We start from the raw sequence: 14,324 nt of genomic DNA, 5'->3' as shown, positions 1-14,324 counted from the left end.
TTACAAGAAGAGCTTCATGGCGGAAATGCTGAATCAGCGCGGGGGGAGTTGAGAGTTGATTCCTTGACTTTAGGCACTGTTCAGAAGCCTTTTATAGTGCTGGCTGGAAGAGAGGAGGTGCTGCCGGCGACGGAGATTCGATCTGTGATGGAGAAACAAGGAAGAGATGCCAAAGTGCAGCAGATTCGATCAGAATTGCTACAGATTTCAACGTTGGAGACTGAGGGGAGGGAGACGACGGAACAGATTTTTTCGGCCGGAAATTCACTGGAAAGGGGGGAAAATTTGTTGCGAACTAATAATGATGAATGCACGATAGAGACAACTGCAATTGTTGGTTGTTCCGCTACTCTTTTGCCCGCATTTGCCGCTAAAAAACAGCATAGTGCAGCCTATAACCCGCCTGTGTTGTCATCGGAGATCGGTAGGACTTCGGGACTTTTTTCCAGTCAAAACATTAGTGGTCGGACCATGGGAGGAAATCCACATGCTATGGGAATTTTCACTGGTACGGTTCCTCTTCGCTCTACAAATCCTTCTGATATATTTACGGATAAATATGCGGATGCGTTTAATAATTCAAGTCATCGGACGTTGAAATTCATTGTTCCTTGCATGCAAAACGGGGAAGTGGTTATTCGTCCTTCGTTATCCATGGTACGTGATGGCTCTAAACCATGGAAACACACGGCGGTTGGTTACTTTCTAGGTAAAAAACCATATTTTCATCATCTTAATGAGTTTGTTCGATCTATATGGCCTGCGGTGAAAGATGTTATTGCTACATTTAATGGGTTTTACTTCTTTCAATTTCACACTTTGGCGGTAATGGAAGATGTTATTGAGGGAGGTCCTTGGTTATTCCAAGGCCAACCAATTGTGTTGCAACGATGGGAACCGGGGATGGCTCTGGTAAACATAAACACACGCATATTCCAGTGTGAACCTGACTACGTCATTTACCTGTAGAATTCTGGACTAGCGAGGGACTTAGTGCGGTCGCTAGTGGTGTGGGTAAACCCTTATATCCGGATGCTATCACAAGAGCATGCACGAGATTGAATTTCGCTCGATGCTTGATATATCCTCCAAATTACAAAACATGCGGTTTTATTGATACCAACGGAGGACGGAGCTGAGGTGTTGTCAAAGGTGGATGTAGAGTATGAATGGCTCCCGATGAAATGTCGTACATGCGTGAGTTTAGGTTAAGATGCTAAAACATGCCCAACCATCAAGAAACCGACTCAGAATGTTCAAATATTTGTGCAACGTCTCCCGAAGAACAAAGACATGCAGAAAGAGATCGATGAGTCGGAGCCACCTCCTGCCCGAGGAGTTGAATCACATGGAGGAGGAGATATAAGGAATGATGCATCCCGTTTTGGTGGTTCAAATGGTGGAGGAGATATAAGGGGCGAGATATCCAATAAGACGCATCCAAATCCGAAGGGTAAGGAGATTGTTTTATATAATACCTTTCCACTATTAACTGATGAGGAGATGTGTGCAGCTACTCCACCTGAGGGCCCTAATAGATGCAGCCCTTCTATGGGGTGCTCATGATACATGCTGCGATATGGATGTACGGGGGCTTAACTGCAGGGACCATCAAATGGCGGTTAAGGAGCTTATTCGGGTAAACAGACTATTATTTCTTGGCATTATTGAAACTCGTGTAGCAACCCTTAATATTGCGACTATTCAGAATAATATATGCCCAGGATGGAGCTGGTTTACTGATTATAATACTGTTGGAAATCGTATCTGGCTTATGTGGAATGATACTGATGTGGGAATTGATATTCTCAATGTTAGTAACCAATTAATTCATTGTCGAGTTACTAACAATATGATGCATACTCAACACTTGATTACTATTGTGTATGGGATGAATGATGTGAGTAGTAGGAGAACGCTGTGGCGAGATTTATGATGGGAGACTTCAATGCGGTACTTGATATGAGCGAGGTATGTGGTGCTTCGGGAGATATCAGACAGGCAATGGAGGAGTTCCAAGCGTGTGTCATGGAGATGGGTCTCATTACACTTCCTATGCAGGGACAAACGTTTACTTGGCATAATTGTAGTAGAGATGGTAGAAGCTTGTGGAAACGACTTGACAGAGTTTTGGCCAATGATGTGGTATTAGACATGTGGCCGAATGCTTATTATAGGTGCCTTGCCCCAGCTACTTCAGATCATTCTCCGCTATTGTTGCAAGGTGGTTCCCGACTTAACTATGTAAGTCCTTTCCATTTTGATAATTACTTGGCATCATCTCCTCAATTTTTGAATGGTGTTAAGTCGATGTGGATGTATGATATTGAGGGCACTTGTATGTATGCAGTTACTAGAAAGTTACGTGTTCTTAAGCCTATTTTTAGGTTGATGCGGCAACAAAAAGGGGATCTTTCTCTCAATATACAGCAAGCCAAGGAATTCCTCGCTACAGCCCAGGAACTCCTTGCACAAGACAGACATGATGAGACATTGTCGTTACTGGAGCACAATTGTAGAATCGTGCTCATGAAAGTAGTGAAATTAGAACAAAGCATGCTTTGGCAACGGGCTAAAATGCAATGGTTGAAGGAGGATGACCAATGCTCGAGGATCTTCTTTCGTAAAGTGGCCACCAGACGAGCAACAAAACGGATTTTCCAAATTAAATGGCCTAATGATAATATGATTAACGACCAGGAGGGGATTGTTGCGGAATTTGTGCGCTATTTTGAGACCTTATTAGGTGGTGAACGCCGAGGAAGGGTGCTGACTCTAGAACATCTGAGATCGAGGGCTACACATGTGTTAACGAAGGAGGAAGGGGATATGCTTGTTAGCCAAGTCACTAGAGATGAAGTTAAAGAGGCCTTCTTTGACATTGAGGAGGACAAGGCACTGGGGCCTGATGGTTTTTCGGCTGGGTTTTATAAAGCCGCATGGTCTATCGTTGGTAGGGAGGTTACACAAGCAATACTGGAGTTCTTTCATAATGGCCGACTGCTGAAGCAAATTAACTCCAAGGTTATTTCTCTTATTCCCAAGGTACATAATCCCTTATCTGTTAGTGATTTCAGGCCTATATCGTGTTGTAATGTGCTTTACAAAGTTATCACTAAGATATTAGTCAAGCGAATTCGGTTGGTGCTTGACAAATTAATTAGCCCTGCACAAAATGCTTTTGTCCCAGGCCGTAGTATTGGGGACAATATTTTACTGGCACAGGAATTATTTTTGGACTACAACCAACAATGAAAGCCCCCTCAGTGTGCGTTGAAGGTTGATTTGCGTAAAGCTTATGATATGGTGGAGTGGGATTTTCTGTTTGCGGTTCTGCGGCTATATAAATTCCCAGAACTCTTCATTGGATGGATACGTGAATGCGTTACAACCACAACTTTTACTATTACATTGAACGGTGGCATTCATGGATTCTTTGCGTGGGCTCGAGGGCTTAGACAAGGGGATCCCATGTCTTTTTATCTGTTTGTGTTGGTTATGGAAATCCTTGGCCTCATGATCCAACAGAAGATTGAGGGTCAAGGCGGATTTCTTTATCATTGGCGATGTGAGGAAACGGGGCTCTTCCAATTATCGTTTGCTAATGATTTGCTACTCTTCTGTCGTGTTGATGAGTCCTCTATACGGGTATTTAAAGAAGGTTTGGACGATTTTTCCTCTTTATCTGGTCTTCATACTAATGCTGCTAAAAGCCAGGTTATATTCTCTAAAGGTGCTCAGCCGCTTAAAACTACAATTCTTAGCATCCTCGGCTTTCAGGAGGGAGAATTGCCAGTCACATATCTCAGATTACCACTTATTGCCTCTCGGCTTTCCATCTCTGATTGCAATCCTTTGCTTATTAAGATTGATAAGAGATTGCAGGGTTGGGCCTCCATTCAGCTGTCTTTTGCAGCTAGAATTCAACTTATTAAATCAGTCCTCATATCACTTAGAAATTTATTGGGCTATGGCATTTATTTTGCCAAAAGGAGTTATTAAGGAGATAGAGAAATGGTTCCGCCAGTTCCTGTGGAAAGGCATCAACCTCTGGATATCCGAAGGTTTCATGGAATCAAGTGTGTCGTCCGATGGAAGAAGGAGGATAGGGAATCATGGATGTAGCAGCCCTCAATCGAACTCTTATGAGTAGACATATCTGGAAAATAGTAAGCAGATCTAGCGGTTCTATATGGGTAACATGGATTTGCACCATGCGACTTCAAGGCAAATCTATATGGATAGTTGAGGCTAATTCTGGGGCATGGGGTTGGCGCAAAATGCTTGGACTTCGACATATACTACAACCTCATATCTATTATAAGGCAATGGGGAATTAATATATATATGGTAGGATCCTTGGCATCCTATGGGGATCTTAATAACTATATTTCCACACGGCCCCTATCACACCCACACACTGGCAGACATGCTACTTAGAGAGGTTATTCACAATGGAGTATGGCATTGGCCACTGCCTCTCACACCCGCTCACACACGGGCAGACAATATTACGCTGGGCATCATCCATAATTTGCCTCACTACAAGGCGCACAAGAATCGATCACTCTGAGGGGAGGCCCTTACACCAATAGGAGGGTGTATGATATATTTCGGTCTTCAGGCCCAAAGATAGGTTGGTATTCACTCCTTATGGGCCCATTCAAAATTCCCAGGAATTCGTTTATCTTATGGCTAGCTTTACATGAACGACTCTCCACCATGGATCGTCCGTGGTTACAGCATCTTAATAGGGAATGTGTTCTTTGCTCAAGGGGTACATCGGAGACTCACCAACACTTGCTATTTTCGTGCCCTTATTCAAAGCAGTGTATTCGAATCTTACGCAGGGAGGTCAGATTTTCATGGACAAACAGAGGATGGATGATTGATGTGATGATTGCTGAGCGAAAGTGGCGGGGAAAGCACGTGGTTAACGCCGCCTATCGCAACCTATTAGCATCTCTAGTATATCACATTTGGCAGGAGCGCAATAGGAGGAAATTTCAACAGTTAGATCGAGACCCGTCGGCAGTGGTGCTAAGATTATTCTAGATGAAATTCGATTACGTATACTTAGTGCAGAATTGCCGAATAAAATTAGTACGATAGCATTGTATAGATTATGGCAAATTTCATGGCACACAACATCAGCCATATGACTGTATATTACGGTTTTTCTTAATGCAATTTACATTTACCAAAAAAAAAAAGCTCTCAAAGATAAGTTGTGTGTTTTTCTTCTACAAATGCCTCTATTTATAGAAATGGTTGATCTTTATCATGCACTTGAATTATTTACTTGTTGTGGCTGTCATTCAAGCTTCCATAATGCAGCAAGGAGGCTGCAAAAGCTTAAATGAATTTTCGAATTTTTGAATTCGTTTTTTGCATCATCATTACATCACAATGATTTTTATGATTTATCTCTAGACGCAATTTTATATTTATAATAAAATCATATGGCATTTATTGGTATCATTTTGATATAAAACTAAAAAAGGTCGCTAAAATTGTTAAATATATAATTAATTTATTAAATTATATAAATAATAATTTCATAAAATTAATTTATTTTTTAGAAAAAATTCATATTCAAATTATAAAATTCCAAAGTTCATATGTTATCAAAAGTATACATTGCAAACTCAATTTTTGTAAAACTTAGATTTTGGCTCTATACAAGAAAAAAAGAATGTGTTTAAATCCTTAAGACAACAAATCAATTTTAAACTCATCAGAACAACTTTATCCTCTTTCTCCAATTAAACTAAAGGAAGAAGACACGTGGAAAAAGAGAAAATTGATTCTCTTGATACGTTTGGAAAGTTGAAAACCGAATAACAACTAGATATTTAAGTTGAACAAAACCAATAGAACCAACACGTATTTGGAGACTATTTCCTCTTCCAACTCTCTACGGACTGGAATTAATATGGCTTCAGTAATTTATTTATTTAATATAATAATAACCATCGTTGAATATAATCTCAATAATTATATAAAATAAATTATAGTATAGGGGATAAAAAAATATTGTTGTGTGAGATGAAAAAATAAATAAATTATAATTATAAATTTATTAAAAATTTAAAAATTTATGAGAAAAAAGAATCATATAGAAATAAGGTGAAAGATAGACTTGAAATAGTGGATCGAGAGAAAAAAAAAAACTTATAATTGTGAAATTATTAGAAAATATTAAAGTTACTATTATAACTATTTTTTAAATTAAAAAAATAAATTTAAATATTAAAAATTTACACAATAAAAATGATTTTATAATAATATAGAGGAGGGGAGAAAAACAAAACGGCTGAATTGGGTATTGAATTTATCTTATAATCTTATTACTTATAGTTTCCCATTGGCAATTCAACCCAACCTCTGTCCCTCTCCCACTCTATGTTGACTGAACTACTTCTCGATAGCCCCACAAAGTATCTGCTATCCTTTCGGCTTCACGGCCACGTTCATCAAATATGATAATATTATGGTTAAGTATGAAAATGGCAAAATGCCCATTAGTTTTATCCTTTTATTTTTTTTTTTAAAAAAAAAAAATAGTTGATGCATAAAACGAAAATCCTTTTATTGTTGTGGTGGTCTAAACGTACACTTAAAGTTAATAATTTATAAATTAATTTTATTTTTTATATACATGCAACAGAAATAATAGAAAGAATAATGTATATTTGTACTACATATTAACAATGATAACCTTTTTACGTATAAACACTTGTACGAGTCGTAAATATGAATTAGTGGATGATTCTCCCCTCATCTTCTTTTCACCTTGGATGATTTCCCTTTATTCAGGCGCAGATATTTGCTGATATCTTCTTCCCCGTCGTCTTCACCCCCCCTTCTCCTCTTCTTTCCTCCAGTTTCCTTAATTTTCTGCATAATAACACCAGCAATGAAACCAAATTATCAAAACATATTCACCACAGAGAAAGAAATGAAAGAACAACAGTTGGAATCATCAACCTTAAAAGTAACACATCTGTAATGTCACTGCAGTCAAATACACGGAGACTGGCATTTAAACAAATCATATAGTGATAGATTGATCTCCACTTGAATAATGAGGACACAATCTTAATTCTTTGTAGAAATTTAACCATATGTATCTCTGCTATGTCATCTACCAAACAGATATATAGCTATGATCCTTTCTCAAGCTCAAAGTTTTGACACGCCCAGAGCGAAACTCAGAGATATCTAGAAGACCCCATTTATCATTCAACTACACTCGGGTTTGGGTTTGCTGTTGATGATGAATTAACTAATTATAAATTCAATGAACATCATGAGGTAATTATACTTTTTGAAAATGATGATTCAAGATGAAAAAATGACCCATGGTATTTAATAAAGAGATACCTTAATATTGCATCTTTTACCGCAAGGTTATATAAACCAAGGGCACATTATGAATGTATCCTTAAGGCCACCCAAAGTGTTGAAATTAATCAAACATTTTATTCGAAAGCAGTAATCAAAAAAGTCATCACTGCTGTAGAATGACGAATTAATCCATTAGGAGAAAAAGAATATTTTCACCCAAAATCAAAAAATACTATAATTTTAATTATTGGGACTATGTTGAAGCATTTAATAAAGCCTTTCTTTATGAAAATTATAAAAGAAAACATACATGATTTTTCAAAATTTACCCACTGGTCTTCCAGCAAGAAATACCGAATTGGGTGTTTCAATGGTGGATAAGTTTTGGTCCATCGATCTCTATCCTTCTTGAAATTTTTCAGGAATACTATACGGAATAACTAAATTATTCGGCAAAAATAATCCAAGCAGAAAATTTAAGAAAATGGATTGAAGGAATGGCTTCCCGTTATTTCTTTACAAAATTCTCTATTCCATAGATCTGGAAATAGCTACCAGAAGTAGGAGTTACCCTATAAAAAATTTTAAAAAGGAGATATTGCTCAAAATTTTGGAGCAAGTTGATGCAAATTGATCCCAAAATAAAAAAATACTATGGCCAAGAAATCACCAATGAGATGGAGGAAGAATTGCAAGAATATAAAGTTCTTGCCGAGAAAGAAGAGAATTAGGCACTCAATCCTTTTGAACATATTTCCTAGAGGATCCTGAATAAGAAATGAGTAATCACGAAAGATCAAATGATTGAGGAATACTTCAAGTAAATGCAAAATGATCTTAAAAAGAATCTTTCGGGAATTGCATCTTCTATGCAGACTTCATCCAAAAATGAAGAAAATAAATTTTTTTATCTCGTTGGAGAATCTCAAAATCCCTTGGAGGAATTTTCTCAAGAAGAATTTCTAGATAATTTATTCAAAGGAATTAGAGAAACCTTGAAGGGAAAATAAAAAATGAAAATTTCAGAATCTTCTGAAGACAAAGAAGACTGCAAGCAATCAGGATCAGAATCAGAAGAGAGCAGTTGCTCCAAGAAGATGAAAAAATGAGGTGACTAATGACAGCAGACGATCAAAAACTTTAACCAAATCACACGTGTCAATAATGAAGAGACACTTGGCAGATGAAGGGCATGTGGACATGAAAAAATTGTTTCAAGTCCAGACCTTTGGTTATAAATACAACCCCTCCCCCTTTTTGTTCACAGACCCTCGATACTCTTCATGTGTTGAAGCTAAGGCATTTGTAATTTGTTTTTTCCTTCAGTTATATAAAAATATTATTTGGCATAAGAAGGAGTACACACTACTTGTAAGTTTTCTTATTTACATGTCATTCTTGCTTCTGTTATTTACATGTAACAACCAAAATTAAATAGGGTGTTACACACTTTAATTTGAAAATTAAAATTGAAATTATTTTGAAGTTTTAAAACTTCAAATTCAAATTGTAACAATCCCCCACCAGTTTGAATACTTCAAATGATATATAAGCAAATGGACTACACTTAGTATTGAGCTTGAGCCTACACTTAGTATTGACGATTTCCATTTGAGGGGGCATAATGGACTACGCCTTGAATTAGGTCCCTTGGCCAAATTACAATACATCATACACACAGTACTGACATCGGTCCTTGTTCAAAGTGGGTTAGTGTTGTTGACGGCCATGCTCTCAATCTTGATTCTCATGAGAGTTTTAGAGTTAGCCCAAACCCGTAGCTACGGCCTCATAGCAACTCTCATTTAGGTGAAACACCCAAGGGTACGTGTGAATTATACCCCACGGAATTTCCGCCTTGGTCTTATTAAGGGTTAAATCCCAACCTAACATCACAATATAAAACACTATCACCATAGGGATGGGAAGGAGACGTTGTCCTCATAAAGTAGTGCTAATTGAGTCACGTATTACAAGTTGTTCCTACTCGTTGAACCTTCTTCATAGGGTCTCCAATCACAAAGGTTGGGTTACTCCTGGAGGTGACTCCGTTGTGGGCATATGCCCATCCCCCTCGATGATTTATATACACCCTTTTTGGGCAAACCTTTGGTCAAATTATCTGCCAAATTTTTTCTCTGATTTACAAAATTAAGAGATATGACATTTCTTTTTAATAATGACTTCACACTCTTACACCTAGCTTGTAGATGTCTAGTCATTTTCTTATTAGAATGTGTCTGCTTCATAGTTGCTTTACAATCATAATGTATAGAAATAGCTGGCGAAGCTTTATTTACCAATGGGATATTAAGTAATAGGTCTTTTAACCATTCAGTAGTTGTACAAGCAGTATCTAAAGCTATTAATTCAGCTTCCATAGTACTTCTGGATATAACTGTTTGTTTTTTCGAACCCCAAGCTATTGTTGCTCCACCCATCATGAAAATAAAAATCCACTGGTAGACTTAACCTCAAAGCTATTAGTAATCCAATTAGCATCACTATATCCTTCTAGTACATTGGGAAAACCTTTATAATATAAAGAATAGTTTATTGTTCCTCTAAGATATTTAATAATTCTTTCCGAAGTATTCCAATGATCTTTACTTGGATTATGAGTGTACCTACTAAGTCTACCAACTGTGCAGGAAATATCTAGTCTTGTTCTATTAGAAAAATATAGCAATGATCCTATAATTTGAGAATATTTTAATTGAGAAATAGGTTCACCCAAATTTTTGTTTAAATGTGTATTTGAATCAAATGGGGTAGAAACAAACTTATGATCATAATACTTGAATTTTTTTATAAATTTTTCAATTGCTATAGATTGGTCTAATAAAATTCCTTCTTGAGTTCTACTAACTTTCATACCCAAAATCTTTCATTTGTCTACTAGCTTCTCCCATATCTTTCATTTCAAAACTATTTGATAGATAGATTTTAACATTTCCTATAATTTTTAAATTAGACCCAAAAATTAATATGTCATCTACGTATAGGCATAGGATCACATACTCATAATTTTCTTCTTTACAATATACACACCTATCATGCTCCTTTGACTTGAATCCATAGTCTATAGTTACCTTATTAAATTTCTTATGTCATTGTTTAGGAGCATGTTTCAACCCATATAAAGATTTCACTAACCTACACACCTTATGTTCTTGTTCTTTAACCTTAAAACCTTCAGGTTGTTCCATATAAATTTCTTCATCTAAATCCCCATTTAAAAACGCAGTATTAACGTTCATTTGAAGACTCATCAGCTTATATATAGATGCTAAAGCCAACAAAGTTCTAATAGTTGAAATTCTAGCAACTGGAGAATAAGTATCAAAACAATCTATCCCTTCTTGTTGAGTAAATCCTTTCGCTACTAATCTTGCCTTATATTTATCTACTGATCCATTAGCTTTTAACTTTTTCTTAAAGATCCATCTACATCCTATTGGTTTACTACCAAGGGGTCAGATAAAACCCAAGTATTATTTTGAATAATTGAACTATGTTCATCATTAATCGGTGCTTTTCAAAAGGGTGCATCAATAGAAGATATTGCTTCATCATAAGTTTGTGGACGCCCTTCAACTAAAACTGTGATAAAATCATCACCAAAATTCTTTTCAACCCTAGCTCTTTTACTTCTCCTTAGTTCTATAGATTTTCCTTGCTTATTTTCTAACACCGCACTATTAGATGATTCAGCTCTAGAAGATTCAATTTTTGAAATGTAAGACTCACTTTGAATTTTAGTCTTAAAAGGAAAAACATCTTCAAAGTATGCAACATCTCTAGCTTCAATAATTGTATTTTTAGATATTCCACTAACCTTAGAAGTAAACACTAAAAACCTATTTGCAGTACTATTTTCAGCGTATCCAATAAAGATAGTATCTACAGTTTTAGGACCTATTTTCTTTCTTTTGAATTCAGGTATAATTACTTTCGCTAAACATCCCCACACTTTGAGAAAATTTAATCTAGGGGTCCTATTTTTCCATAACTCGTAAGGTGTCTTAGTATTATCTTTAACTATTATATGATTTAATGTACAACAAGAAGCTAAAATAGCTTCCCCCCACAAATTTTCTGGTGCTCCTGAGTTTGTTAGCATCGCATTAACCATATCCATCAAAGTCCTATTTTTTTCTCTCAGCTACACCATTTGATTGTGGTTAATAAAGAGGTGTGAACTCATGTATTATACCATTATTTTCACAAAATTTTGACAACTCTCCTGAAGAATATTCTCCCCCTCTATCAGACATCAATATCTTAATCTTTTTCTCTAATTGATTTTCAACTTCATTTTTATAAATCTTAAACTTATCAAAAACTTCATCCTTAGCTTTAATAAGATAAATATAACAATACTTGGAAAAATCATCTATAAAAGTTACAAAACATTTATTACCACCTCTAGTTGGAGACCCATTTGAATCACAAACATCACTATATATAAGATCCAAAATATTTGAATTTCTTTCAACTGATTTATAAGGCCTTTTAGTTTGTTTTGCTTGCGCATATATTTCACATTTATAATCAATATTTACTTGAAATTTTGGAATCAAACTAAGTTCCATAAGTTTTTCAACCTTTCTATTACTTACATGTCCCAATCTTTCATGCCATAAAATACTAGATTCAATAATGAGAATTAAAATGGAACCTTCTTTGATTTCATTTACAATGTTCAATTTAAGAATCCATCACTAACAAATCCTTTCCCAAGAAAAATATTATTCCTAGTGATTACAACTTTATTAGACTCCATAACTAGTTTGTAACCATTTTGAACTAAACAAGACCCACTAATTGAATTCTTTCTAATGTCGGAAACATGTCGCACTCCTTCAAGAGTTAATATCTTTCTAGAGGTCATCTTTAGATCAATACTCCCAATCCCATGAATTTGTACAGCAGTATTGTTTCCTAGTGTCACGCTTCCTCCACTTGAGTTCTGATAGGATTTAAACATTGATTTATCGAAATAAACATGTATATAGCTCCAGAGTCTAGCCACCAATCATTACTTTGATATGTAAAATTTACTAATGAAGGTATAGATTGTAACCTAACAGACGGTCCCTCTTCAACCAACATATTCACTTGTTCGTGTTGATACTTAGGCTTAAAGTTGATCTTAGAAGCATTCTTTTCAGTTTTTCGAAAGTAACAATCCTTAGTCATATGATTAGTCCTTCCACATACAAAGCACGTCCTTTCTTCCTTTTCTTTGCCTTTATCATTCCTATGATTTTGAATTTTAGTTTGAGTATTATTATGGCGATAATTGTTCCTCCAACCTTTTTTGTTGTTCTTAAACTTAATATTATTTTGCTTGAAGTTCTTTTTATTATAATTTCTTTTATCCTCCACTATATTAACTTTGACCTTCATCTCTTCTTGTTTAACATTGATGCTATATTGCTCCTCTATTTTCAATGATTTAAAAGCTTGTGTTAAAGTTAATACACCTTTTTGATGTCTTAAACTTTTAGCAAAATTAGACCAAGACGATGGAAGCTTATCTATCAAACATGAAACTTTATAATCTTTACTAAATTTTGTACCACTTTCTTCCAATGGTCTTAACAAATCTTGAAATTCATGTATTTGCTCATTAATAAATTTTCCATCAACCATAGTATATTTCATAAAAGCAGAGGCATTGAATCTTTGTATTCCAGAATCATCAATCCTATATTCAGTTTCTAGTGCTTTTCAAAGTTCTTTAGCATTAGCATAAGTATAAAACACATCATAGAGCTTTTCTGATAAAGCACTTAGAATACGATTATGACAATGATAATCTACCCTTCACGAGTATGCCAAGAATTTATATTAATTTATTTTGGGGGAACTATAAATTTTATAAATAGAAAAAAGAGGTATAATACAACAGTGCTCGTATGATATGTTATCTCTCGATAGGCCAAGGGATACGCCATAATCTATAAAGTGCACTAGAGCTAAGGAAGATTTTTGCTAAGAATCCATAGTCTGACGTCCTCTATGATTAAGCTAGCTAACGTAGCTGGCGACCTCGAAGTGTGCTCGAACTGTCTCATGTTGCGTTCCCTCCAAATGTGGTAAACGCATGCCCCGAGTAGCGCACGGTATGCCATATTAATAATGTGTTTGCCCCTCCACTTTCTAAAAGCCCATTCAATATCCATCCGCCACTGTCTGTTAGGCCAGAAAAATTGAATAGTTCATCTGATAATAGTCAAACAACGTCTACTATACTGACAATGAAAGAAAAAATGCGTGTGTGTCTCTAAGTTGACCTCACTACATAGGACGCATCCTCCTAAATGTGATAACCATTGCTTGTCCGTCCTAGCAAGCTTTTCCTGAATAGCGAACCAGAAAATGAACATGTGTCGGGGAATTTTTAGAGGTCCAGAAAGTATGCCAAGAATTTAGTTCAACATTATCATCAATGACAGAAATAAATCCAAGAACAGTTAACCAATATCTCATTTGGTTTTGCCATCTTTTAGAATTAACTCCATTAAACTTTTCAGACTTAACATTGTTAGCATACTTAAGAGAAGCCATTATTTTCAAACAAAGTTAGAAAATAATAAGGCAAAGAAAGGAGAGTGTCACTGAGGAGTCAAATAATAATAATATCAGTATTCAACAATAAGAGCAATATATATTATATTAAATATTGCAATATATATAAACTCTAATTTAGCAATGCAATTATTAATAAAAGAAAATCTCTATACCCTTTAGTTCTTTTAGAAACTACTTTTAACGAAAATGTATGGAAGGATTCAAGAAAATAACTTGTCATTATAAGATAATTCTAATGCATATAATGCGTTCTATTTGGTTTCCAAAATTTGAATATAATAATTAATTAATGAAAAAAAAATTTACAAGCATGAATCAAAATTTAAACAATAAACTTGATTTGTGAGGCAATATATCGACAATTAACTTCAATA

Source organism: Sesamum indicum, linkage group LG11, assembly GCF_026168435.1.
Source record: "Sesamum indicum cultivar Baizhima isolate 11 linkage group LG11, ASM2616843v1, whole genome shotgun sequence".
Classification (NCBI taxonomy): domain Eukaryota; kingdom Viridiplantae; phylum Streptophyta; class Magnoliopsida; order Lamiales; family Pedaliaceae; genus Sesamum; species Sesamum indicum.
The sequence above is the reverse complement of the archived record's forward strand: the minus strand, read 5'-3'. Positions refer to the sequence as shown.